The 26,836-nt window shown below is 44.9% G+C and overlaps 1 protein-coding gene and 1 long non-coding RNA gene across 31 annotated transcripts in view; one reads left to right on the forward strand and one right to left on the reverse strand.

Annotated features, from left to right (window-relative positions):
• The window catches only part of LOC310711460, a 201,190-nt gene that overhangs the window by 138,879 nt on the left and 35,475 nt on the right, over positions 1 to 26,836 (reverse strand). The window lies entirely within an intron of this gene.
• Positions 1 to 26,836, forward strand: part of RERE (arginine-glutamic acid dipeptide repeats) — a 348,430-nt gene that overhangs the window by 50,050 nt on the left and 271,544 nt on the right. For 3 of the 30 annotated variants that reach the window (XM_083512809.1, XM_083512812.1, XM_083512816.1), the window contains exon 1: positions 21,490 to 22,145. The exons of 23 other annotated variants lie outside the window; for them this stretch is intronic. The gene's annotated coding sequence lies outside the window, so the exon portion shown is untranslated. Of the gene's footprint in view, positions 1 to 13,761; positions 13,929 to 21,489; positions 22,146 to 26,836 lie in introns of those variants that run through there. 4 more of the 30 variants (XM_083512810.1, XM_083512829.1, XM_083512825.1 and 1 more) reach the window with 4 other exon arrangements.

Consider the following 26,836-nt stretch of genomic DNA (forward strand, 5'->3'; position numbering starts at 1 on the left):
AATTGCATACAGCTAGGATCTTGTTCCTTAACCGTTCTTATCAACTAATGTTTTACAATCAAAGGAGGAGGCTGATTGTAGTTTAGCTAGCTTCCTAGGGTTGCTACTGCCTCTTCTCAATTTTTATCCCCTCCCCTCCTTGCTTTCACTTTCCTTGATTGACTTGCCATTCACTCCTGGAGGCTTCTGTGGAATCTTGTGGCCCCTTGACCACCAGCGGTCCCACGTGCGTGTCTGCATTAAATATTCAGACTGATTTTTAATAGTATTTTAATTGTTTCTTTTATTTCTTGTATTGCATGATATGGTTTCATAATTTGAATTCCATGGGGCAGAGCACCTGGAGCTTGCAGTTAAAAGGACAGGTCACACATGTTTGCCTCATGCAGCAAAAGCAACCAAGAGGATTTGTGGCCTGTTAAAGGCTGGCAAATTTGTCACGGTGTCAGCTTTCGTGGGCTATATAGTCCGCTTCAACAGATGTAGCAAAACAGGTGATGGGTGCCCTGTGCTCCTTCAGGAAGAAGGACAGGCTATAATTTGAAGAATTAATGAAATCAAATCAGGACCTTTCTTTGCCTGAGACCCCAAAGAACCACCACGACTCAGTGCAGAAAATGCTGAGCCCGGTGGGCAAGTAGCCCTATCTGGTAAAAGCCAGTTTCCTGCGTTCCTAATTTGTTTAATCCTCCTCCTCATAAAAGCCAATCTGGGCTGGTGGCCATCACCTCTCCTTGTGGTAATGAAGTTGATGGAAGTTGATTTTACACCGTGTGAAGATGTGTTCTCCCCCCGCCTTCTTGGAAGTTAACCCCAGGTAGTGTGATGAAACCCTGGGTTAAAACATAGGTGAAATGGGTATCCTAATGTGTGGTTTCTGCAGCTGTGTCATGATACCTTTTATTAAGGAGGCTGAAATAGTTTGAGTGCATAACCTTTTTAGAAATGTGTATTCACATCTTAATACGCCACATTTGGCACATGCAGTTCTTGCCAGCCTAGGAGAGGCTGATTTTTGTTTCCCAGGGAAGCTGCCTTCCTGCCAAGCTTTAATTTAGGTCTCCTTAATGGATTATTAATGAACTTGTGAAGCGTACGTGAATACTTATTGACAAAACACTAGCATTAAAATTCAACAGTTTGTCTGTCAATACCCTAATCAAGGACAAGGCGGTTGTACTGAGGTGATACTGAGAAATGCAACTGTTACCCAACCTAACGAACTCCTTGAAGCCTTATTTACAATAGCTTGGAATGTTATCTCTGAATCTTTTGTAAGGCAAAGGTGCCATTTTCTTCTGACTCTGACCGGTGTAGGAACAAAAGTGTTGGAATGACAGTTTAGTGGAATTGGTTGTTTGTGGTGCAAGTCCTATTTTTATAACCATGTTGGCTAAATGAAACCTCCTTGTCCAGAGGCAGTGTATCTCTGAGCACTCAAGTTATGGGGACAAATGACAAGAGAAAAGGCAAAACATGTCCAATAGCTTACCCGACAGAGCTATCAATCTCTGGTACGGTGTTGGAGACTTCAATATCTATGCTGATGCTGCCTTATCTGGGCCAGCTCCGGACTTCATGGCTGCCATGACAGCTACTGTATGGGGCTGTCACAATATGTTGTGCACTGACAATTACTGCAGATGATGTTCTAGATCTGGCTTTTGCTAGAGGGGACTGGGAAGGATCCAGTAGTGTGTGTTCGCACGCACACACTCTTCACTCCCTGGTGAGGTTTGGGTTGGCTGCAACTGACTCCTCCATGCGGGTCAGTCCACTCCCAGAAGTAGATGGAACTGAACTGGTTTCTGGAAGCAATGGTGGGCTGGATGGGACTAATAAACTGAGGCTGAATTCTGATAAAATAAGGACTTTGGAGGTGGAACATAGCTATTGTGGCTAGTAGCTTTCTTCTCCATGAATTTGTCCAATCCTCTTCGAAAGCCTTCCAAAGTCTTTGTGCCCTGAGTTGCCTGGTGGCATCTAGCTCAGTGTTTCCCAACCGGTGTTCCGCGGCACACTAGTGTGCCGCCGAACATTGCCTTGTGTTCCGTGGGAGGGAGACGGGCGAGTCGGGCGGCGAGAGGCGGGGCGGTGGCGGTGAGCACACGCGGGGCGGCGAGCGAGCGAGCTCCCACATCCCATCGCCGCTCGCTTCGGCCGGCCTACTGGAGGAAGGCGCGAAAACCCGGCGGGCTTTTGGGTGGGCGCCAAGCAAGAAAGGCGGGAAGGCTCTGGTCCCTCCCCTCCCGGCGGGGCTCCCGCACGCACCTTTCTGCGCCGCCGCGTCCCGCCTGAGCAGCAACAGGAGGAGGAGGAGGGAGGCCAGCGCCGGCCGGGTCCCCCGGGGGAGCGGGCGCTCCGGGCTGCTCACCATACCCCGCGTCTCGGGCGCAGCAGCCGGCAGTCCGAATGCATCCCGAGCCGCGCTGCTCTCGCCTTGCCTCCTTCTTCGCGCCTCCTCCCGGCTCGCACGCCGTCCCTGCGCGGATCCGTCCAGCCTCCGGCCGCCGCCGCCGCCCCCTCCTCTTCCTCTCCTTCCCCCACCCACCAACCCGCACGGCGCGCTCCCACCGCCCCCGATGGGCGCAACCACTTCCGGGTCCGCTGCAGCCGCCCCTTCCCCGCCTCCGGCAGCCGAAAGTCCCCCAGCGGAGCCCGTCTGGCCGCTCCCCCCGCTCCCTGCCCACCTCCCGGTGTTGAGGCGCCCTCTTTCGTTGCTTCGCGGGGAGGGAAAAAACTTTAACTTTTGTGCGTCCCTCCCGGCGTGACGCTGCGCGCTGACGTCACGGGGCGGGGCTTTAATGGTGGTGTGCCGCGAGATTTTTTTCCGGTAAACAGGTGTGCCGTTGCCCAAAAACGTTTGGGAAACACTGATCTAGCTCACCACAGTTGGAGAAGAGGATGCTGGACTAGATGGGCCTTTGGTCTAATCCTCTTAATATTCTCAGGTGAAACTAAGGCTCCATATTGTTTTTCTTTGACTAGTTACAGGGGTCAGCAAACTTTTTCAGTAAGGGGCCCGTCCACTGTTCCTCAGACCTTGTGGGGGGCTGGACTATATTTTGGAAAAAAATAATAATGAACAAATTCCTATGCCCCATGAATAATCCAGAGATACATTTTAAATAATAGCACACATTCTACTCATGTTAAAACACCAGGCAGGCCCCACAAATAACCCAGAGATGCATTTTAAATAAAAGGGCACATTCTACTCATGTAAAAACATGCTGATTTCCGGACTGTCTGTGGGCCGGATTTAGAAGGCAATTGGACCGGATCTGGCCCCTGGGCCTTAGTTTTTCTACCCATGGACTAGTATATTATTAATAATTCTCCCAAGTGTGGTTTAGGATTGAACTGCATGGTCGGAGGTAGCCACTAGGTGGCAGAGGAACAAACTACCAATGGCTTGATCCAGTTAGTGTAAAGAAGTCTGAGACAAACCAGATGTCCTTAGCTAGTGAGTGGAACTGCTTTATATTGTCCTGGTAAAGATGGCACACTTCATTCCCCCCTCCACCCCCAAATGGTTCTCATATGGATATATAACTTGGTTCACTCCTTGCTGTGCTTCGCTGCTGCTGTTGTTTTGGCAGAAATCTGTCACCATCTGTAGGTATTCACTTGCTTTTTACTTCTCTCCCGCCCCATTCAATTTCTTTTTGTTTGGAATTCCATGTCGAATGTTTAAATATTTTCGTAATAAGCGGTGTTTGTTCTTCAGTAAATGTCCCTTTTGATAGTCACATGTGTTTCAGTTTGGGCTTTATCGTCTGTAATCAGTTGCTTTCATCGGGGGAAAATGTTATCTTTGGAACTTGTTTCAAAAAGCCGGCATTTTGTGTCAGTGCTTCATGCATCTTCCTCTGATGGGGGATTTATTGAAAAATCCAATTTTGTGTTATGATCCACAGGCTTTCTTTCTGCAGAACATTTTTTAATAAAATTAAAAAATATTTTCTCTGTTGTTACGCAAACCTTCGTTCAGCTGTTGTTGGGGCGAGTTTGGCTGTGTTCCCTTATCTGAATTCTATGTTGGATATTGGTAGCTTGTTTTTTGATTGTGTGGCTGAAAATCCACACTATAAAAGCACACAAAGCTGTCTTATATACTGAACCATTTGCTTCACATAGCCCAGTAATTTATTACTCTGATTGGCAATGTCACTCCAAAACCTGAGACAGAGACCTTGTGATCAACTTGCTTCCCAAGATCCTTTAAACTGGAAATATTGGGAATTTAGCCTGAGAGCGTGTACATGCAATACATAGAATCATAGACTTGTAGAGTTGGAAGGTACCTCGAAGGTCATCCAGTCCAACCCCCTGCAATGCAAGAATCTCAACTCAAGCATCTATGACAGATGGCCATCCAACCTCTGCTTAAAAACCTCCAAGGAAGAAGAGTCCATCACATTCTGAGAGAGTTCATTCCACTGTCAAACAGTTCTTACTGTTAGAAAGTTCTTCTTGATGTTTAGTTGCAGTCTCCTTTCTTGCTATGTGAATTCATTGGTTCGGGGTCTACCCTCTGGAGCAGGAGAAAACAAGCTTGCTCCAACCTCCATGTGACAGTAAACTGTCGTGCCCAGAAGTGGACACAGTTATCCAGGTTTGGCCTCACCAAGGCAGAACTATTATTTCCCTTGATTTGGATACTGTGATTCTGTTGAAGCAACTTAGAATAGCATTAGCTTTCTGTGCTGCTGCATCACACTGTTGACTCATGTTAATCCTGTTGTCTACTAAGACTCCTAGAGCCTTTTCACATGTACTACTGGCAAGCCAGGTGTGCAGCTAGTTATTCTGAGCTGACCTATGGACCTTCCTAAAGTATTACCACAGGCCTCTTCATGGGTTGGTCTCTTCTGAGGTTTTCTCTTTCTCCTACCCAGCCTTTTGCTGCTGTTCTGAAGCAGTGTAGCCTTAGCTCATGACATCAGAGCAGTTTATTCTACCTTTACATCAAGAATTCATGAAGAATTGGCAGTTGGCAATAGATGCCTTCTTTCCCCCCATCTGTGAGCTAATGCTATTTTGTTGTCAGGTTGCTAACTCTTGTGGTACTAAGGCGTTTTGGTTGTGCTGACAGCACTATAGTGACATGGAGCAAGCATTAGTCAACAACTTTTCAAGGAAGGGGAAACTATTAATGTTTTCCAATCAGGGTTCAAAATTAGCAAGGTGCCAGGTGCATTTTGTCATGGAACTTTGAAGTGTCAGGCATAGCCCTATTGGCTTTAGCCCAAACGTAGCAGAGTTTTCCTGCACAGCGAAGAAGCTAGTTGCGGCAGTAATGACTAGTCAGCTAGACTCAGAATAACTATTTACAGGATTTATTAAAAGGAAAAATAAAACCAGCAGAGTTTCTGCATACAAATCAAAGCAAAATAAATCCTCTCTTTCTCTCTCTCAAAACCATACACAGCACTTCTAACTCCTAACACACCTCACACCAAACTGAGCTAACAATCCCTTGATAACAGAGTTGAGTGCTGGTCGTTAACCAATCAGAGTAAGTAGTTTCTAGGTCAAGCAGACCTGGGCTTTCTGCCAAGAGTAAATTGACACCAGCTTGAGTTAATTGTGCTAAGCTAGAATCTGCAAGTTTCCCACGAGAACCAATTAACAGAAACTGAACATTTTGCACCCAAAGCCTCTCCATTTGCGAGGACCTCAAAAAGTCTGGGTGCCATTTTTTGCACCTGACTGACACTCAGGGATTACTGTAGTGTATGTGCTTTGAAGCCTCGAAGTATATGTTAAGCACAGACAATATGTAAAGGAGTTTAACAATAAAGAGTAGAGTGTTTTGAAAACTGAAGTATGGTACCACTATTTTTATTGTAAACACCAAATTAAACATGTATTAACAATTTCTGATAAAAATGTGATCACAAGAATGTGTCTCTTATGTGAATTACGTATTAGTTCATGTTTATAAAAATAATAAATAAAAAATGTTGCCAATACCCCCACCCCCCATGGCGACTAGACATTCTGTTTTGGTGCCCCACAACCCATGTCCTGGGAGCCATTTGGCTCCTAGCTTTTCTATCCCAGTTTCTAATACTGGTTCCAATGGACAGATGGTGCGAGTTCTAAAGAGATGTTTTCACTCTGAAGCCAGGTTACCAATTGCAGGACAGCTATGCACACAAATTGTATAAATCCATCCCCACTGTACTGCTGTCAGATACTGGAATTTGTCTAGCTATGAAGGAAGGATTTTGCCTCCTAAGTAGCAGATTTGCAGTGCTCTCTTCTGCCACATCTTAATGCATAGCTTCCCTTCACTCTCAATGAGAAGAGAGAAATAAACAGAAGATCAGAGATTCCTTTTGATGCCAAACTCTCATTCTGAAAAGATTTGAAGGAAAGTGTCTGGGGAACTGTAATGCAGTGTTTTCCAAAATGTGAAGCTTTATTTACACAATTTGTGCCAGCTACATTACTCATGAGAACATGTGAGGCAGACTTGGTCCAAAGCATTATGATTTTACTAAAAAAACAACAACAATGTTGTGTCAGTGCCTTACTTTAACTATCTTGCAGTTATTAAGACATTATTTCTGTAAATGGACTAATTTTTTAAGAATGGTTTTGACTTAGGGTACTCTGCTTGTCGCCTTCTACCCCCAACAGCCCACCTACTTGAGCTCCCTAAAATAGCTCTGCTGGAACCCCCCCCTCCCCGTATGTAGTCATGTGTTACCACTGGAATGGGAGAGAGGAAGTAGATACAGTGGTACCTTGAGTTACAGACACTTCAGATTACAGATGCTTCACGTTACAGACTCCGCTAACCCAGAAATAGTACCTCGGGTTAAGAACTTTGCTTCAGGATGAGAACCGAAATCGTGCTCCGGCAGCACGGCAGCAGCAGGAGGCCCCATTAGCTAAAGTGGTGCTTCAGGTTAAGAACAGTTTCAGGTTAAGAACGGACCTCCGGAACGAATTAAGTTCTTAACCAGAGGTACCACTGTATGCATGTAGCTTAACTCTTCACTTTATTTGATTTTGGGGTGGGGAAATGATGTCATAGCATAACGTGGCGCACCAATCTGAGCAAAAATAATTCCTGCACATTTTACAGTGATGTGCCCAGGTGTACTTGGTAAGAACTGGGCACAGGTTGACTTGCGTTACTGCTTGAGTGTCTGTGAAGTCATGCATTGAAGATACATTTGTTCTTGACTTCCTGTGCAGGAAAAGAACAGGCTAGAATCTGGGGGCTTGCTGAGTGCAGGGCAGAAAATTCTTGTATGAGTAGAAGATTTGTCCTTGCAGTGAGATTAAGGGAACACTACTGCAAAGAAGATGTTTGAGTTGCTCTTTAGGAGTTTAGTGTCTATATGTTTGTCTTGTTTTATTAATTTGGAATATTTATATCCTGCCTTTTCTGCCCGACAGCAGGTTCCAAGGTGTCTGTCAGTGATCCAGTTGTCAGGTAATGGGTTGGCTTAGTGCAAAATGTGTGGGTTCTGGAAGAAGAGATTGCGGTCACTTTGTTCTTCCCCTGGTCCTGTTGCTGCTGTTGTGAACCAAGGGGATGGGGTAAGCATCTTCTCATCTGGGCAGGTGGATGGCAGCTGGCTTGTGTCATTGGCTCTTGAATCTGCGGCAAACTGGAACCTGTTTATGATCTGGCATAAGCAGCCTTCTGCATTAAGTATGTGGTAGACACAGCAGACACAAAATAGGTATTGGGGGAGGGTCATACCTGTGTGGTTGCTCAACCAACCACTTGGAAGTTAAATGTGGTGGGTGGGTATTTCATTAATGTGTACAAAGAATGGTACGACATGCTGTTTCTCTTCCCAACAACCTTGTGCATGGGTTGCTATTCTTCCTTTTACCAACAAGTAACATACCCCAAACCATTGTGACTGAGCCAAGAATTGGAGCTTATGAGCCTCCTTGGTGTACATTCCTGGTGGTTGTTTTGTGTTCCCTGGCAAAACAATAACATTTTCAGTTGTACATAGCTTTGTTTGGGTCTGAGTTATCTTATTATTATTGATAACTGTCAGGGGTTCAGAGACAGAGGCACAGGTGAGGGAGGAGACGGAGAGCGACGAGGAAGAATCCCAGGACAGTGAGGAAGAGGATGACAATGACTTGAGATCTTCCATGAGTCTCTCAAGTGAATCGGAGGATTCTCAGGAGGGGGCGCCCCTAGTCAGGACAAGGGGGGTCACAGGGGGGACCTGCCAGGAGCAGGGAAGCAGCAGGGAAACCCCGAGCGGGAGTGGGAGATCGGGGCCGGCTTCCCAGCAGGAACGAAGGGAAGAGAGGGGGGTTCCCAGTGTGACACACGGAGCGGAGCAGGAAAGAGACAGGGGAAGGAGTTCGGGGGAGAACGTCCTGCCGGAAGAGGCGGAGAGTAGTACAGGGAGTAGTGTAGGTGTCAAAAGGAAGGTCAGGGGTAGCGAGCGCGCGCCAAGTTCAAATGTGGAGGCGCGCGGAAATGGAGAGAGCCCGGAGGAGGAGCCTGGCCCCAAAGCACGAAGGAGGGGGGAACAGGCATCTGAGGAATCCGCTTCAGGAGAGAGCAGGAGGGCAGGAACCCAGGGGGGCAGAAAGACCCTGCGGAAAAGGAAAGACAGGAAGAGGTGGTCTAGCACAAGCCTCTTAAGTTGGTGTAGAGGCGGGAGCGAGTCAGAGGGGACTTCAAATGTCTGACGTTAGAAACTCGGGGCTGCGCGCCTCGGTTGTGGAACCAATAATGAACAGCAATAAACATCCTTGTATATAAGAAGAGCTTGGCGTTGGTCTTCTGTGAGCTGAGACCTGAGGCAGCCTCTGACAATAACTTTTAAAAGTCGGGTGACCGGATATAAATACAGAGATCTGATCTGTGTTTTTGTTGTATTTTATTTTAAAATGTCTAAATTATTTTTACTTTATTTATTATTGAGAACATGGGAAGCTGTCTTTATGCCAGGCCAGACTATTCACCCATTCTTTCCTGTATTGTTTTCTCTGATCTGCAGCAGCTCTCCTGGGCCTCAGGCAAAGAGAAGTATTTCCTGCCACTTTCTACCTGATCCTTTTCCCTGGAGATGCTGGCGATTAAACCTGGGGCCTGCAAGCAAAGCAGATGTGGTGTACCACTGAGCTGTGGTCTCTCCTCCAAATTTGGTTGCTTTGGGACCTGTGTTTGATGCGGAAAGGGTGCTTCTCCCCACCATCTCACCTTGTCTGTCGTCTTGGAAGGCATCCTTTCAGCGTTTGGCAGCCATGGCTTCAAATTAGCAGTGTCTCTTGCATGACTGCAGTTGATCAATAAATGTGTGCAGGTGGGCTATACCACTTCTGCACACACTCACTCCTTTGCACTCTGTTACCATGGTCTGTGTTTAGTGTATTCCAAGCAGGCCAGAGAAGGAGAGAAAAAATGACTTCTTTCCAATCATTGAGCTCAACTGAAATGAGCATTTGATTAGTTCCATCCCCAGGTATAAATTTGAAATACAGGGTGGCATTTCTCTCCCCCTCCTTTGGGCAGATCTCATAGATTCCATGTGTGAGCGCCACCACCTTTTAGGCTGCCTCTTTCCCTTTGGGCTTGTATCTGTAACTGCTCTGTAGCTTGGTCCTTCTGGCCTGTTAATTTTTTTCATCATTATGCTGCAGACTTCCTGTTCTTTTCTTTCTTTTTTCTTTTTTCTTTTTAAAAAGTTTATCAGGCCCTCTTGAGGGAAAGACTATTATAGCTACGGTCACTTCCTGTGGTTATTGTCACTTTCCTTTTAAAAGGCCACTTGATTCCTCCCCCCATAAAGAAAAAAACAAATCTCTTGAACATAAAAATGATTAGCGCACTAAAAATGTGAAGAACTGTTTTTCTACCTTTTTGCTATGTGCCTCTCATAAAAGATGATGAATTCATAGCAAAAGTTTTCTTTCCTAGGGATATCATCTGTTTTGCGCAGAGTCTGCTAACATTCAGGATGTCAGGAAAATCTCTTCTCCCCCTCCCACCTCCCACATCCCTGTGCTCCCCAGTTAAAAGAATCTGCCCTATTCTGGAGAGATTGTAAAGGAAGCATTTGGTAGTCATTTCCGCTAGCTTTTTTGTGAGAATAAGCATGCTTTACATTATAATAGTTTAAACATACCGCAGGCTGTTGATAGAGGTATCATATTTTCCATTCACAAGCGTTTAACGTACGCTTAAGAGCATAGTGGAGAGGGCAGGGTGGCTTTTATTGTTTAAAATTGGCTTGATTTAGACCATTGCAAAAGCCTGTGGTGCATGTGAGGGAAAGAATCTGCTTTAGGTCTTCTGACCTCTGTGTTTTAAACTCACTCGCACTGTGTAAGATTTTAACTAATGGCAGCGTTTTTGAACAGCCTTTTATGTTAGCTGTAGAAGGATGGATCCATGGAAGAAAGAGTTCATCTTTTTCAGTAGCTGGTGTTTTATTTAGGCTAGCTAAAAGAACAGCCAGCCTAAATAAAGCACTGGCTTAAACTACCTTCCATGGTAGTTTACACAAGCATTTATTAACAATTTTGCCTTGACAAATGTTTGTGTCTAAATGTTTTCATTGGTCTGCAAGGTTCAGAACAGGCTAGTTCTGTTTGAAGGTCTTGGTGCCATTTTTTGAAATTAAATGACTTGAACACTCCAGCTCTTTACGTTTGTGTTTTGTTAAGTTTACCTTAAACAAAATTGTGTTTAGGGAGTTGCTGAGCAGATCTATGTATGCACATCTCATTGGCATCAGTATATATGGCTGACATGAAGCTTTTTGTCTCATATTTGACACTGCTATTTGCCCTTCTCTTCCAATGTGCAAAAACTGTTCTACCTCTTTAACTAGAAGTAATTTTCATTTGCCACAGGTGACAAGGAAAGGGGCTATTTCTGATCCTGGGATATCTTACCAGGCTGTTAGATAACAGGTCCACTACTTTCTCCCAAGTCTAGACCAAATCTCTCCCTCTCTCTCTCTCTCTCTCTCTCTCTCTCTCTCTCTCTCTCACACACACACACACACACACACACACACAGGTTCAGATCATGCCATTTTGGAGCTCCTCTGTTTTTGTTTTCCAAATGCTCAGCATTCATTCTCAGCTGTAGCTTAACATTGTGCCCTCCAGGTGTTATGAAATACAACTCGCGTCATTCCTGACTGTTGACTGTGCTGCTTGGAGCTGATGCAGTTTGTAGTCCTTAGCATCTGGAACATTTCAGGCCAGTCACCGCTGCTGTCAGTGCACTGGCCTCTGGAAGCAGAGCCACTGTTTCCTCAAGGGAGACGTCACGCCAAGCCATAATTTGCAAACCCATTTCAAACCATGGCTTCTAATTCCTAGTGTTCTGGCTGGCTGCAAGCTACGATTTTCCATTTCGGAAATTACGCTAAACCAGGTTAAGCTTCTGTATTTATTTCATTTGTTATATATTTTAACCACTTCTAAACTGCCCTTCACCCAAACTGATTCCAGGGTGTTAATACAATGTAATAACCCAATAACACATACTGGCAATAAAACTTTGAGTAGCAAGTGAACTATGGAACTATTAAGCAGAGGCCATAAAATCAATTTTAAATGCCTGGGCATATGAAAATGTTTTAAAACAGGGCCAGGGAACCTCAGGCCCAGGGGCCTAATGGTGCCCTCCAAGCTTCTCTATCTAGTCCTCAGACCCCTCCCCAAACCACATTGCCTCTCCCCTCTCCCTAGGTCATGCACCTCGCTGGCCCTGTATCATACCTTGAGTGTTTTTGCTTGACTGTAATGTGCCATTGTTAATGCTTCTGGCTTGCCTGGGTGGAGGATAGAGAGAGCTAAGTGTAGAAGCTAGTCTACTGTGCAAAGGTATTCTTTGCATTAATTGCCCCACCCACTTTTGCTTCTTGCCCCATTTGCATCTGACCCCTGGAGGGTTTCCCAGAAGGGAATGCAGACCTCTGACTGGAAAAAGGTTCCTCACACCTATCTTAAAACCTCTTGCCAGAAAACAATTTTAGCGTCTGTTCCAGTTGATCCACGCTGGAAAGGATATTCCAAAATTGGAATGTCGCCAGAGAAAAGTTCTTCTTTGTTGAACCCACATGCCACCAATGAATTGGACTTGTAGAAGGGATTCATTTGAAGATCTTAATGGATGTGAAGAGGGGCACCGTCAGGTATTTGGATTGCAAATTGTTTATATCTTTGAAAGATAAGCATCAGCACCTGGAATTGAGCCCCAAAGCGAATAAGCAGCCAATGTACTTCTTTCAGAAGTGTTGTAATATGACCTCACCTGACTAGGCCAGCCAGAATTCTAGCAGTTAAACCCTTTTGTTATGGTCTGGTGCAATGTCTAAATCAAGCCACTGTATTTTCTTGCCCTGCGATCAGTGCAGAGATTCTGCCTCTTTCAGGTAGGTGGAAAGTGGGGATGGGGAACCTGTGGCCCTCCAGATGATGTTGGACTCCACCAGCCCCTGTCAGCATGGTCAGTTGTCAATGATGATGGGAGTTGTAGTCCAACAACATCTGGAGGGCAACAGGTTCCCAATACCTGATGTATGGAAGGATAAGAAGGAACCCATCAGCCACTGCTCCTGTAGATAAACAAAGTGTCCCAGCTGTCTTGAGGAGATGGACAATTGCAGTGGAGCATGCAAGGAGTTGCTGTTTCAGTGTGTGGAATAGTAATAGTCACTTGCTAGGTTGCTTTTGAGCAGGCAAGTTGATTGCACTTGCCAATTTCCTATAATGGGGTTTGTTAATGTGTGGTGCTAGTGAGGTGCAGTAGCTAAGACTGAACCCACAAACCAGGAACTATAGGCCGTAAACTAACTAGGTGACCTTTATTCAGCAAGCTCTGGTCTTTCAACCTTGGCTTGCCATCTAGGTGCTGAAGATGCATCTCTTTACATCTTTACCCTGGCCTTTGTCACTTGATATGCAGATTTTAGGACCCACTCTATTCTTGTGGTGGTAAGTCGTTTTCAAGGTTGTATGTTAAATTGTTGTGATCTGCCATGGGACCTTGGGATGAAGGGTAGGTAATAAATCACCACCACCATCATTAGAGGGGAATAATATTGACCTATTGTAGGGGGTCCTTGTGATTATCAAAATTTTGATTTTTTGATATTAATTTAATAATTAACAGCGTGAATACTTATGTGAACAGTTGAGACAGCAATATAAATGCTGTGGTTATGATGAGGGAGATTAGTCCTAAAGTTTTGCTTTTTATATTAAAGTAATAATGCATTTTGGGTACTTCATATTTAACTATGATTTTGGGTGGCATATTCATGGAGAAATAATAGAACATTTCAAGGTTGGAAATATTTTAGCTTCCTCCCTACCTCCATTCCATAGTTGCCAAAAAATTAGAAATTGGCACCGGCCCTTTGCATGAGGAGTCAAGGAGGATTATTAGGTGCCAATGCCAAGATTTCAGACTTCTGACTGATGAGGTGTTTGGGTCTTTTCCAGCCCTGGAAGATCCTGGGGTTAATAGGCTCACTTTTAACTTCATGGTTTTCATAAGACAGTGCTCAAAGGAAACATACACCATTTGCTCTGTAGTTGTAGTTTGGGATGGAATCAAAGCATCCCATGTTAGAAGTGAGACTTGAAGAGACAAATTCCTTCCCCTTTTGAAATTATTAATAACAATAGTGAAAATTATTTTTAAGTTACTGGTGCTGTGACCTGTGGAATCTTCCTTATGCAATATTCTAAAACTGCCAGTTTCTCTTGTGGGCGCCGGGGTGGTGGTGACAGTTGGTGGCGAGATATTAAAAAAGACAAGACCACAGTCAGTACCTGCTGAGCTTTCAAAGTACAGCCTGGTGAAAAGGAGAATTGAGATGACTCGACGCAGCGAGAGGCAGAAGCAGGCTACTGATAAGAAAGCAGAAAAAAGGTTTCAAGGAGAGAAATGTGCAGTGCATGTGTGTAAAGAAGCTTTGAGTGTTGCTTACTTTATCTGGATAAAGAAATACATTGTTGGTGCCAACATTTTGGAGAACAAACGTAGACCACATCTGTTGTACCAACCTCATATTGTGTCAGACCGGCTTAACTGTCATGGCTTCCCACAGCAGAACCATGTGCTGAGTGGGGTATTAACTCTAGCGGGAAGTCGTTAATGAACATCTTTTAACTGGCTTGTTGGATTTCACAATAAAAGGTCTATATAGCTAAATCCTGGGAGTGGTTTCTCAGAAGCAAAGTTCCATAGTGTCTAGTGAGGCTTACTCACAAGAAAATATGTCTAGGATTTTTTTGGTTTTTTTTTATTTAAAAAATTCTCTATTTGCAAGGCACTTGGGAAATTTTTAGCTTAGAAAGGCAGATCATCCCCCATAATACTTGCCAATATGTAAAATATCTGTGCACTTTAGGGCTTGGGAAGTAGCCGGATAATACATCACGTGCCCTTACAAATTTGTGTGGCCAAAAAGTTGTTAGACAGTTTTCTGAGGTTCCATGGGGTGGGAGCGAGGAGAGTAGAGTGATTACTTATGCATCCACAGAAAAAGAGGACACTGATTTGCATATGGTAATTTTTAAGTATAGGTACAAATTTGGAGATGATGTTGTTTAGTTGTTTAGTCATGTCCGACTCTTCACGCCAGGCACTCCTGTCTTCCACTGCCTCCCGCAATTTGTTCAAACTCATGTTAGTACCTTCAAGAACATTGTCCAACCATCTCGTCCTTTGTCGTCCCCTTCTCCTTGTGCCCTTAATCTTTCCCAACATCAGGGTCTTTTCCAGGGAGTCATCTCTTCTCATGAGGTGGCCAAAGTATTGGAGCCTTAGCTTCAGGATCTGAATTTTGGAGATAATTGCTTTAATTTAAATATAAATACAGTATAGCTCACCATAGTGGCAAAGACAGTGAGCAGGGGCCTGTGTTGTACCTGTTTAGTCAGGTGTGGGATGGATGGGGTTGGTGAGCTGATTGCGCATTTGCAGCAGCCCCGAGATATTAATAAAAAGTTAGAATGAGATGTAACCTAACTGGGGGCAGGGAGGTAGATTTTTGGCAATCCCTAAGCTCTGTTTGGTATGAGTTAAGCAGGTTTGCTTGGTCAGATTCCAGGGCGTCACATCAAACCTGTTTTTAACAACATTTGTCAAGATCACATCTCCATTGTTCTTGATAATGGATTTAACAAACTTTCTCCAGTTAGTGCAAATTGTGTTCGCTAAACAAAGCGTGTGAAATTTGTTCTGAAAGCCATAGAGGTTGTAAGCTGTGATCTCTTTTCTCCACTCACCCCCATTCCATTTCCTTCTGGGCGCCCCCCCCCCCAACTATAGTGACCTGTTCAGCTTTTAAGTGCTTAGTAAATTTTAATAATGCATTTCTAATGTGATCTGTCCGATAAGGCAAAGTGCTCTTACAATTAGTTTTCCCTGCTGAGCTATGTTTATCTGGTAGCCTTTAAGCAGCTGTCTCCTCCTCTTGGCACAGTTTGTCTACTAGGTGAAGTATTTATGCAGGCCTTGATAAGAGCTAATTCTCTCAGAAGGAATTTCTGAGAATGGCTGTTACCCAATAGATATTGGGAGTATATATCCACTTGATGTTCTTCAGGTGTACTAAAGCTCTTGCAAGAAGGTAGAAGTTATTTCTGTGCTCTCTGTGTAGAAAGTAGCACCTTGGTTGCATACCATTGAATGTTTTTGTGGGCTGTTCTGTGCTTTTTGGCAAGCCCTCGCCCCGCCTCCGGTCCCCGTCTGATGTGGTGCAGTGTGTTTATGTATGCCAGTGGTTTTGAAATGTTCCGCTTTCTGGGAGTCCTTTCTATCTTGGTGCTGCGCATGTGCAGCAAAGTCCCAGACCTAGCTGATGTTTCCAATGAAATGAGGTGATAGAATTTTGGATGGGTGCAAGGTGAGTCTGGGAAAGACTTCTGCCTGGGATACACCAGCTCAACCAGTGTGGACAGTGCTGAGCTGTGTCTGACTTGGCAGAAGACCACTTGATAGTGTCAGTAGGACTTCACATTGCAGATGGGGAGGGGGAGATTATACTTGTGATTGCTGCCTTTATGTAAGAGAGCCCTCTCTCCATAAAATACTCCCTGAAAGCAGAAAGAAAGCTCGTAGGGTATTTTCTAATTGCAGGGAGGTTTTTCCACAGAAGAATAAGGTATGTATAGACCAGGCCTAGAATCTTGTGAAAGGCTGACCAGGCCTCTCATTGTGTCAGTGGACCAGTGGGAACTGTGAGAATGTGCCTTAGAACAGGCTGAATGCTTTCCCATCACCTGCGCATCCCAAGCGAAGACTATCGATCACAGGCAAGCTGTCTTTCAGAGAAGCTTGCCTTCCATTTACTGAGGTTCTTTGTTGAGGGACCCCTGATAAACTTCCAAGGAAGCCCAGGTTTGAAAACCAGGGAGCAAACATATCAAGCATACAGAGTATTTAAGGTTATAGGTGACTTTTCAGTCGTTGAAGCAATCTGTGTTCACCTGTTTAGGTTATTTTCTCTCTCAAACACACACATTATCTTATTCAAAAATGCACTTTCTCTCTCTTTCTCTCCTCTCCTACAAATAGCAGGAGTTAATGACAGTGTGTCAAAGCTTTACTTTGAATTTCCCCAGCTTTTGTTGGTTTGTGTCACAACCTTAATGTTACTTAAACTAGGTATTCTATTTAATTATAATGCTTATAATAAAGTCAGATGTCAGCTCACTTGGCTGCATGCTTAGGCCTGTACAAGGCTGAGTGCTTTGCTTGTAACTGCATCCCTTGTCTCCTTTCATTATCTGTTAATGGTACTCAACATGACAGGGTTGTTTTGATAAATGGAGGCTGCACTGAAACACGGCCTGGATTTCTTTCTGCTCAGGATTGGGAGTGGCCTTTACTCTGCATCAGGCAGTCATGCTGATTGTGTGAGCATGCATGCAAGCATGCATGTGTTTTAAGGGGTATTGCTGTTTAACCATAAACACCCCAAGCTATTATATGATTTACCACTTTAGTCTGTTGATGTTTTCTCCTATGATTTATTTCTTCTGTGATACTCTGAGGAATGTGGATCCTTTTTTTAGTCAGGCTGCCCTTGCTTGCAGCTGGTTTAATTTTAAACTAATTTTAAGTGGAAATCTGTTCAAATCTTTGAAGAATTGACTGGATTTCTAATTCATTTGCCTCTTTTTGACTTTTGTGGCTGTGTACACACACTACACATTTGAAACACACACCCTCCTCCAAGAATCCTAGAAACTGTAGTTTACCCACCTCGGACCTCCAATTCCCAGGATCCTTAACAAACCACAGTTCCCAGGCTTCTTTGGGGGGGAGTGCTTTAAATGCATGGTGTGCACATAGCCTTAGATGTACAAATGTCAATGTGCATCATTGCTGAATCTAAAATAGTAATGGGTTCACATCTAAGTGCTACAGGGAGGCAGTTTTGTATAGCAGTTAAAATGCCAAACTAGGAAAACACTTTATCGAATTGAAGTGTGTGTTCAGTTGCCTATTCAGGCATGAAGTTGTCTGGATAACCTTTGGCCATCATGTATGATCTCTCAGCCTAACCTACCTCACCAGTTGTTGTTGAGGTAAATTGGGTGGTACCACCATGTATGCCATCTTGAGCTATTTGCAGGAATTCAGGGTGTAAATCTGCTGAGTCAGATTTGGTGCATGTGCTTCATACAGTGCTTGAGAGACAGTTTGCAAGATCTGACACTATTACCATCCTGCATCTCCTCTGACAGTTCTGTTTTCTCTTTCTAGAACTGACATGAGGAGGAAATTTCAATTTTTGTTTGTTGGTTGAGTAAAGCCTTTTTCTTTTTCTTTTTACCTTGCTCTTAAGGCAGCCTACAGTTGAATCTGTATGTTGTAGCCCACAATAAAATATAAAATAAACAAAGACGATATAATAGAACAAGTCACAAATCAGGGAGATTCATACCTTGACCGGCCAAATGCAACACCAGCAGAAGGGCCATCAGAGAAGTAATGAGATGGACCTCTTTTGGCAAGTCATTCCACTTTTCAAGTGTGGCCATAGAAGTGTGATTTAGTAATATAACGTTGTTAAGAAACAATTTGTGAGACTGTCTAGAGATGTCGTGTATGCTGCTTTCTCGTCCTTCTAAGCTTATTATCTGCTTTTCTATTGGAAATACAATGTTGCTTAAGACTATAAGTTTATAATGCACCATTCTTCCCTGTGCATCCTCTATTTAGACTGTGTCTCTAGAACCTATGCAATGTTTCAAACACTTGAGCCGAGAGAAGGAAAGGAACATTGTAATATTAGGGAGTCATGAAGGTGCTGTGAGAAATTGAGAGCGTTTTTTTCTCAAAAAGACCACCTTAAATACCTTGACCAAGATAACAAAAGGGGCTGCATTCACACTGCTCCTTGATTACCGACTTGACTTCTGCAGTAGCTACTGGAAAAGCCTGTATTGGTATTTCAGCCAACATGGTTCTCTGCACCAGAAAGGGATCCAATAAGTGTAGCATTCACCTCTTCTGGCATTCACCTCCACTGTGTTTGGTCCAGTTTAGTTGTTACTGGAGATGGTCAATAATAGTTCCAAGCATTTCAGGGAAGCTAGTATTAAGATGGAGACACTTACAGACGGACAGGTGGCAGGGTTGGTGTTCCTGACCGGAGATAGCTGAGTAGAGTTTCCTTTGTTAAAAGCTGTCCCCTTTTATTCTGTAGTCTCTCTCAGGAAATGAGAGCACAGTTTGGGGGTGGATCCAGCCCAAGGAATTATCTGAATGCTTTACCTTATTGTAGGCAAATAGGGAGAACACAAACTCACCACCTCCTGACATGCCCCACATTTTTCAAGATTCTTCTAAAAGGGTTGAGGTGCTATATTGCTATGTGACTGTGGCACCTGATGAGCCATTGTCACACTTAAGAAAGGTCATTCCTTAGTGCAGGGATGGGGAACTGGTGGCCCTTTAAAAGTTGTTGGATTACAGCTCTCATCATCCCTTGCCATGGTAGCTGGGGCTGATGAGAGTGAGTCCAGCAAAGGTTCCCCCCCCCCCTTGCAATAGTAGCTTTAGCATTTCTATTTCCACCTCAATTGTTTGGCTCACATCCACCCGTCTTTTTTCTCATAATGAAGAAGGCTGGACTAAGGCATGCTAGAGTCTTAGAGGTATGTGTGTGTCTATATAGAAATGGTTAAGACTGAAATTCATTGCAGGAGAAATATACACGTTTCTGAGTACAACTACAGAAGGCTTTCTCATTCATACCAGCCCGTTTTCTGCCATGCAGACTTATGATGATGCTGGTGATTGACGACACATTTTTTCACATAGCCTGAATATGTGTAAGACGGGGAGAGAATTCTCCTGGAATTGCTGGGAGGTAAACACTACATCAAGCCATGGCTGGAGCAATCTGTCCTTCCTGTGGCTTGCTGTGTGGCAGGCCACACTTGATTAAAAAATTGGAAGAGGGGCTAAATGAAATGTCGGCTTTTGTCGCTTGACTCTGGGATTGATTTTTTTTGGCTCTGGCCAGTGCAGTTCCATCACTGAGCCTCTTGGTTATGAAGCTTATTTTCACTGAGCACATTCCCCTCTGATGGGCTCCCATTGAGAAGCTAATGTGCGGCGCTGATCTTTCAAGGGAGCAGAGCTTGCAGTACAAGCTGCCTTTCTGAGTGTATTGATCACAGGGCGGCCTTTCAGGGTGGCAAAGGGTGTTATACTTCATTAGCTGGGTTGGCGGTTTAGGCAGCTGCTTGTCGCTGGTGCAGAATAGATTAAAGCTTCAAGTACAGACCTTTAAAAGAAAAAAAAAATAGCAAAGGCCTTGAGAGTACAGCAGTCTAAATAAAATGCCAGCTGCTAAAGCAATAAATATACAATCAATAATAAGCAATAAATGTGAAACCTGGATACCTAGCCTAAATACTGAGCACTAGCTTAGGTGAATTGGTTGCTCCTGTAACCTACCAGCTGTCTGGGCATTTTGGGTGGAATTCAATGGCATGTTCTCTTCCTTCCCATCCTCTTGGTGTATCCTTATGGGAATTCTAAACCTGGGGAATAAATGCAAAGATGAGTTTCAGATTATAGTTATTTATGGTTATGGAACACAATGTTTACATGACATTTAGTGAGCAGAATCAGAAAATTACTTGGAGTTGGTGGGGGGGACTTCAAAGCTAAGTTTTCCTCAGAGAATACGCAGTGAAATTAGTTGACCAAACTTGCTCATGGGCATTAATTTCAATGAGCCTTTTCTGAACAGGTTTGGCATTTGAAATGACTCTGTATAAAAGTGATCATGACACCCTTTTTAACCTCCTTTTATGGATTTAAAAAACAGTACTGAGGTAGCATTAAACAGCTGAAGCTAAAAAGAAAAGAGGACAGAGTTTTTAAATTCTCTATTCCCACAGTGCTGGTGGTGGTCCACAGATCCTCCATTTTCTGGTTACCTGTGCATTGCAGTGTGGGGAATGCATTTTGTTTGTGGACGCAGCTATAATTTTGGGGAGGGGCAAAACCATCATTGTATTTATTACTTCCTAATCATTGCATTAATGAGTTTGGGAGGGGTGGTTGAAAGGTTTTTTGTTCCCGTGCAATGCCATGTTTTGTTTGAAAACAAAGCTGGCATGGGCTGTGTGGGTGCACCTGCATTAGTACATCTCACATTGCATTAGGTGTAGTTCTTCTCCAATGTAATGTTAAAAGGGAGCGTCCGCTGACAGATGGATATTTATTCTCCCGTGCAAAAAGGGGGCCGGTGGTGTAGGCGGATTTTAACAAAATGGCTTACTGGTTGAATCAACTGCAACCCAATCCTTCTGTGTAGCCATGATGCCTCTAATGTGCCACTAAATTGGCATTTTTTGCCTTTCCCATCCTCAGCGTTATTTGTCCCGTTTTCTTTTCTCCCCCCGCCCCCGCCGTTTTAAATGTTCCTCCACCTCTCTGCTTTTTGATCTGCGTCTCCTCCACGCCGTGTGAGTGTTTGATCTGCATTTGTGAGAACCGAAGCAGGAAGGTTGGGGGGGGGGGAGGGAGAGAGAGAAGGAAGAAGGTTGCTTTTGCATTAATATTCCTGGGCTGCTGCTGCATCTCGCTCGCGCTCGGATGTGAGCAGCGGCAGATCACTCGCGGGGATGCTTTGCCTCTTTAATATCTTGCTTGCAGATGCATTTTCTAGCTGACCACGCTATTAAAGAGCCGCCATCAATCACCCAGCCAGCTTCTCCCTGTTCCGCCTCGGATTGGGGCGGGGGGAGAGAAATCTAGGAAGGGAGGCAGGAGCTGTGCGCGCTCGCTCGCATCGCCCAACATTGGCAAGGATGTCGAGCAGCCCGTGAGCCCAGGCATCCTACTGGCCCTGGTCAGCACGGAGCCGGGGGGCTGGCTGGCTCCGAGTCGGTGGCCCTCGCCGGGCCGCCCGCCCGCCGTTTTGCACTGAGCCCGGTCGGGAGGCAGCGCCAGGCTGGTGGACTCCGCTCCGGGTTTTCCCGCGCGCCGCCGCTTGTTGTCTTTGGGAGGCTGTGCTTCTCTCTCCCTCTCCTGGTGTCTGGGTTGAAAGCAAAAGCGACTGGGTCACACAGAGGCATGTGGAGGTGGCTGCGACCGAGGAGCGGCAGCTAAGCAGGGCGGCTGGTGGATGTGCCGCGGAGGGGCCCGGGGAGCGCAGCCCGCCGCGCCGAGGCAGGGAGCTGCCGCCGCAGCCGCTTCCTCCAGTCGGGATCCTTCTCCGGCCCGGGCAATGCCGCCGTTGCTGCTGCTCCTCTTCTCGCCCGCACCACTGCCTGGCCCAGCAGCGGCGCTGCAGTGAAGCGGGGGCCTCCTTTTGTTCGCCAAGTGCATCTCTCTCTCTCTCTTTCTCCTCTGGCCCCCTTCTTTTCTTTCTCTCTTCCCCTCTCCTCCTCCTCCTTCCTTCCTCTTCCTCCCCCCTCCCTCCTCCATGGGCATTGCATGTGGGATTGAACGCAGTAGCAGCAGCAGCAGCAGCCCCCTCTTCCTTTCCTGCGTGCCCTGGAGAAGCAGCTCGAGGTCCGCCGGGGTCAGACTGAAACAGCTGCTGTGATTGCAGGCTGGTTGCCTTGGCCCCGCATCTCCAGGAATTCTCCTCCTCCTTGTTGTTCTTTGCCGAGCGGAAAGTCCAAGGCTGGCTGGGGTGAGTGAGCCAGTGTGTGCCGCCTGGCCTGGGAGTGGGGGGGGGGGCTTGCTAAAGCGGGTGGGGATGGTGGTCTGGCTGACTCGCACGCACATGTCTTTCTTTTTTTTGGGGGGGGGGGAATCCCCCCTCAGGACTCGCTTACATCTTGGTTCCTTGTGCGAAGATGAGGCAACTTAATGTGCAGTTTGAGGTTGGGGTTCGCACCCCGAAGCGTGGGGTCATCTCCCTGGATCGCCTAAGTGATGTTTACATTGAAGGGTGTATGTTTGTGTGTGAATGGGAGACAGAGAGATCACAATCAAGTTGAGTTTCCTCTAGAGTGTGGCTTCGGATTTCCCCAGCCTTGAGAGAGGGGAAAAAAATAACTTAAGAAAAACAACAACAAAAACATATCACCAGCTGGGTAGATAAAACACTTGACTCCTTCCACTTAATTTGTAATAGCTTAGAAATGCGGGAGGAGGAGGGGAGAGAAAATAATTTCAAGGAAACTTGGATCTGCTTGGTAGGTATTGTGTTAGCTATTATTGGTCCAGGGCACTGTTCCAGAACACTTTAAGGTTACAAGTTCCCCCCCTTTTTTTGTCAGGGGATTTAAAAATGAGTTTTTTTGGTTTTTTTTACTTTTGTACCTTTCTGTTCCCACACAAGTTTAGCAACAACAACAAAAGGTTGTACTAAGCTAGGTGGAACTTCAAAAGCTTGCTAAGCTTTTTTGTTGTTGTTTTAAAAAATCCAAGAGAAGTTTGCAGTGCAGGTTTTCTTGTTTTATGGGGGGGGGGTAGAGGGGGATCTTTCACTCTACTTGCTGGAGTGTAGCAGAAGTGTGTACTGGAATGCCTTTTATGTTTTTTTTTAATTGGTGCCCAGCTCGGTCTAAAAGGCCCTTTTTATAATATTGACTCAACTTTGTTCTCAGTTGATGTGACAGGGAGACCCGCTCAACCACTTCTTGTTTCCCGAGACAGAAACCAGCTCTGCTTTTGTTCAGTACAATTGGGATTTTGTTTTCAGCTTCTCTGGAGGGCATGTGGCTTTGCCCTACATGGGGTGCTGTGCGTATGTGTGATTGGATGGCCTCCTTTCAGCCATGTGGGATTTTTTAATGATACATGAACCCAAATGGCAGTTGACAGGAGCCTTCCATCCACTTGCTCTGGGACTGAGCCCCATGGGCAGAAAGGGAATCTAGAGAACTGGAGGGATTGTTTCTCTGTGAAGTCTTGTTTATCCTTTTGTTGTTGTTAACATGTTTCTGGTCTTTTTAATATTTAGAGGACAAAAAAGTCTGGTTAGAAATGCTATATTCTTCTGGTTGTGCATTTCTGGGAAAGAAGTTAATTTAAGCAGGATTGAAAGTCTTAGAAACTGAGGGGGAGATAATTATAGTGTTAAAGGCATTGATCTCTAGGCAATTAGTTCCAGGATTGCAACCAGCTCTGCAATTCGGGGTGGGGGGGTGGGGGCTGAATTGCTGTTTAAAGGCAGTCCATACTTTTCAAAACAGCCCCAGTTGCCTAGTAAGAAATTACACTGCACAGATATCTTCTTCCCCTTTTTTTAAAATAAAAAGAAAAGATCTTTAACAGCAGCTAGGGAATTAGGAGGTTTCCATTTGGCTCCACCTCTCTTCTCTTTCCCCTCATGTAATTTAGGAGTGTGCTATTTGGTAACAAATCCCTGCGACCTGTGTGTGTGTCTTCAATCTAGGATTCTTCAGTGTTTATTGTTACTCTGCTTGGGCAGCCTCTGTGAGCTTGGCGGGCTGTTCTTCAAATGTTATTTGATCTGGCTGCAGGATAGAATTCACTAGGATTACACTGTGGGGTTTCTCTCTCTCTTCCACCCCCCTCCCTGTGGCTACTGAAAGTTGATGCATCAGCGTGTGCTGTTTAGTAGCATATTTTTAAGCCCTGACTCTGTGTGTGTGCATTCCCATTTTTAAGCAGGATCCCTGAGAGGGAAGGCCGTTTAGAATTTGCCTTGTTCTGTGGTTCACATTTATGAATTGAGGCGAGGGCTGACGTAATCTCTCCCTCTTGCCACTTCCTTTGTGTGCTTTCTCCTAGTTTATAGCGTGGGGCTTCTGTCTCTGTCTCTCTCTCTGCCTCTCTGTCTCTCTCTCTCTCTGTGTGTGTGTGTGTGTGAGAGAGAGAGAGAGAGAGAGAGAATAAAAAAAAAATATTCAAACAGAGGCGGTTGTTTTCTCACATGCTTCCCCTAACCCCTCCAGTCTAGTGTTGTATTGGTTATAACCAGTCCACTTGCTCCTTAAATTTATACATCATTTTTTTGAGGAAATGCTGGCAGGGTTCAGCGAATCGCTTGCCTGGGATGTGGGTTAGCCTTTTTATTTTAATTAATGTAACAATGCGTACAGCTGTTATGTCAGAATGCATTGACTCTTTGGTAATGTAGTGTACCATACACTGGAGGTTGGCTGGAATTGCTTGGTGGAGTTTGCTGACTCTTCCTTTTCTCCCCCCCCCCCTTTTAATTCATGTGATGGGCGCTAGACAGGCTTTTGTTTCCTGCTGTTGGTAACTAATGGCTCATTTTGTGTGTTTTTCTTAAAAGCTCCTTTGGTTTGGCAGAGAGATGGTGGTGAAGGACAGGAAATATCTCTATTCCTTCCCCCCCTTTGGTAAACCTGTTTGCATAGTCATGTTTAGTGCTGTTCTAGCCTAGGAAGCCTGCATTTATTTATTTAGAGGATTTTTAACCCTTATTTTTAGCCAGAAAGGCTCCCAGAGTGGCTTACATTCAGTCCCAGCTTGCAGGTTTACAATCTGAAACAAAACAAAAAAACACACACAAGGGGAACGGGACAAGGAGGGAAGAGGAGAAAAACCCAACCAACTCTGCCACCAATTCTTAAACAGTCATTATTATAATAACCAGCTGGCATAGAAACAGTTCAGGGGTAAGGATGTGTCTTCCAGTAGCCAGGGTCTGTTGTTCAGAGATGCATACTTGAGCAGTTGTCAAGGCTCTGAGAAGCACAGCTGCCCAGGGCACATCAGGATTTATTTATTTTTTAAGTCTAGGATATCTGGGTCTGGAAGCCTAACTTGTGGGACAGCCTGTTGACACATGCCTTTCTATTGGGTTGTAGCCAACTGAGTCTTACTCAGAGGAGACTGGTTAATATTCATGGGTGCAAGTTAGTCATGTTCATTAATTTCAGTGGAGCTGCTCTGAGTAGGACTAGCATTGGGTAAAACCCACTGAGTACACCATAGAATGAAATGAAACCGGTGTGATATAGTGGATAGGAATTTGCTTGTGGAAAGCTTGGGTGCAAATTGCTTCTGAGCAGTGAAGGCCCACCCCCACCCCTGTGATTTCATAGTTATTGCCTTAGGTCCATCTAGTCTTGCACTCGTTTCCCAGCCAGTTGACTGTGGGAAAGCTCATAGGAAAGGTAAGAGGGTGGTGGTATTCAGCATTGTCTTAGCCACATGGTGAAAAGCCATTGATAGTTTATTAGCTGAACATATTGGGAGAATGAAATGAAATACGGATCTATGCCAGTTTTGTGCCTGAAAAGGTATTTTAAATGAAACTAGAAGCAGCACATCAGTGACATTGTGAAGAGGCTAGCAAAGACATACCATGCAGGGTATAAGCAGATGAGGGGTTGAGGGTGACTTGGGATGTAGGTGTGACAATAGCTTTCTGCTCTTAAATGATGTTTCTGATGAACCTTTTATTTTGATTTTTTAAAATGATGCAAACACAAATCCACAATACGAGTGTGTGTTGTTGTTTTTTAAAAAATAATTGTATCCTGTTCTTTTGTGGAACCTCAGAGGGCCTCTCATTGGAAAGACTGATTAGTTCTGCACCTGCTTACCTTCAGCAATTCTGCAGCATCAGGCACTTCTTCCAGTCCCTTCACTTTGGGTCAGGACTCAATTGCTTCTAATATTCCTCTCTTGCATATTGTTGGTTCAGCAATATGCCTCAACCAGCAGCAAATGTTGCTGCCCTTTTGCATATTCTGGAAGCACCTCACTCAGCGGTGCGATGAAGGCATGTATGCTGTGGAAGAGATTGTTGGGGAGAGGGTGAACAACTGGCCAAACCTGCAAGGCTCAGCATGCATGAAATTTGTTTGTACATCCAGCTAATAGGGTGCCTTGACTGGAGACCTGATTAATTGGTAGTAAGCCATACAGTGGGAGAGGCAGGTGAATGTTATGGTAGGGTAGTTCTTCAGAGAAATAATGAATGGCTTGAAGAAAACTTCACTATGAGGAGCAGAAAGTTTTGTCTATCTCACCCTTCCTACCCTACGTTGGTGTAGGAAATAGGATTTGTGTCTGTGTGGGGAATGGAGCCATTTAGCAATGCAGGGAAGTGAGTCAGATTAAAAACTATAGCATAGGCTACTCCTGTAGGGCTTTTGCTGGGTACAGCTCCTGTTGCTTAATCTCAGGGCAGGTGTTGCCTTACTGTGGTAACAGGTATGAGACTCATTGGATGCAGAAGGCAAGCAAAGCCATCACAAGCCAGAGTGAATGACAGACAGTGCCAGCTATTTCTGCTTTGCTCCCCATCTTTCTCCTTGCGGTGTTCTATATAAAGTGGAGGAAACTGACAACCCTGAGGACTGGTTGCATTTAAGAAGGCAAGTAGATAGGAGCTGGCTGAGGTTGGTGTTGCAGCGCTCCATTCATCCTAAT

This window comes from Podarcis liolepis (genome assembly GCF_965112155.1).
Source record: "Podarcis liolepis genome assembly, chromosome: 7".
Taxonomy (NCBI): domain Eukaryota; kingdom Metazoa; phylum Chordata; class Lepidosauria; order Squamata; family Lacertidae; genus Podarcis; species Podarcis liolepis.